Raw genomic sequence first — 2,056 nt, forward strand, 5'->3', positions numbered from 1 at the left:
CACAAGTGGTAGAAAATCCAGACTTTATATACTCTCAGCCAGTTGAGCACAGGATTTAGCCTATCTTTACCTCTGTTGCTATTTTCTCCTAAATCTTATTTGCCTTCTGATATTTCAGGCATTGCCCTTTTCATCTCTTTCTCACTTCTGCCATGCTTTGCGCCTCTTTTCTACTGACTCTTAGAGGACAGAAACCACTTGTTAACCACTCTCTCTTCTGTTTCAAATCCCTTTCCATTTTCGCTGATTTGACTCCTTCTTTTTTCATTTTACAATGCAACCCCTTACCTTTTTACTCCAGGTCTGTTGCCTCACAATCTGTGGGACATAACTGGATGTGACCCTGAACAATCAGGTACATCTGCCACAGGATACAGCCGTTATTTAATTCAAAGCATCAAAGCCTACCATGGACAAAGCAAAGACATAACTGGTGTCTTCTGAAAACATCCCCAGATGAGGCTGGGTACCACTAACAGAGTAACTGTAGCAACAGAAGTTCAGTACGAACCAGTTGCTTGAATGTCCACCAGTTGCTGGGATGACTTCTGAAGTCAGTTCTAAACTCCTTGCTACTGTTATCACACTGCTATCAGCACCGGAACCACTTTAAAGTTAGTTCTGCTTTGCCTGCTTGTACCACTGTGACAGTAAAGTCTCTGCCAGGACCTATTTCCAAGGAAGTTATTTTGTGCTGCCAAATATTGGAAAGATAGTGTGTGTCAGGATGGGGCTCCAAGGTTTAAAGTGGGTTGAAGCTGACTACGATACAGTAAAAACAGGAACAGAGAACTCTGAATTTAACACAACAGTGTTAAGACTTCTCCTGTCACGGACATTGCAAGCCGCTGATGTCTAAATGTTTGAGATGAAAATTCCTCAGATAACCCCAACAAACACTAACTGGATTTTGTGGGCAAAACACTGCCTGGGAACTCATATATTTGTTCCAAAGGTTCTTCTGTAGTACAGCTGCATGCAAAAGGTTGCTGCTGCTGTTCACTACAGCCACACTGTTGAAGGCAAATAGCTTTCCTTCCAAGGACCTACCAGGTAAAAAGGCTTGTTTTAAAACTGTGAGATCCAAGAATGGAGGCAAAAATGAAGGCTGCTTTCACACATTCCACAAGGAAGAAAGTCTGGCGTAGCCTTTGTGCCCATGCCTGAGAAAATGGTACTTCTACTCATTTTCTACAAGTGGAAGGACATGGAGCTATTAGAATGGGTCCAGAGGAGGGCTGTGAAGATGATCAGAGGGCTGGAGCACCTCCCCTATGGGGATAGGCTGAGATAGCCTGGAGAAGAGAAGGCTCCAGGAGACCTTATAGCAGCCTTCCACTACCTGAAGGGGGCCTACAGGAAAGCTGGGGAGGGACTTTTTATAAAGGCAGGTAGGGACAAGACAAGGAGAAATGGTTTTAAACTGGAAGAGGGTAGATTTAGACTAGATATTAGGAAGAAATTCTTTATTGTGAGGGTGGTGAGACACTGGAACAGTGGATGCCCCTTCCCTGGAGGTGTTCAATGCCAGGCTGGATGGGGCTTTGAGCAACCTGGTCTAGAGGGAGGAGTCCCTGCCTATAGCAGGGGGATTGGAACTAGATGATCTTAAAGGTCCCTTCCAACTCAAACCATTCTATGATTCTATTACAAAACAATTTTACTTTAGCTCACGGATGTCCATATGAATGGGAAACTAACCTGTGTGGCTTTAAAATCTCTTTATGTTCAGCAACTAGCAGTACTAAGGGAAACAGACCTGACTTCAGAGATTTTCACAGAGCTCTGATCGCAGAGATTTTCACAGAGTCACAGAATGGTCGGGTTGGAAGGGACCTTAAGACCCACCCAGTCCCAACTCCCTGCTGTGGGCAGGGTTGCCACTCACCAGCTCAGGCTGCCCAGGGCCCCATCCAGCCTGCACCTCTGTGGATAGTGCACCCACAGCTCTCTGGGCAGCCTGTGCCAGTGCTTCACCGCTCTCTGAGTAAAGGATTTCCTCCTAACGTCTAATCTAAACCTCCCCTCCTTCGGCTTAAAACGGTGTCCCTTGTCC

This window comes from Numida meleagris, chromosome 1 (assembly GCF_002078875.1).
Source record: "Numida meleagris isolate 19003 breed g44 Domestic line chromosome 1, NumMel1.0, whole genome shotgun sequence".
Classification (NCBI taxonomy): Eukaryota; Metazoa; Chordata; class Aves; order Galliformes; family Numididae; genus Numida; species Numida meleagris.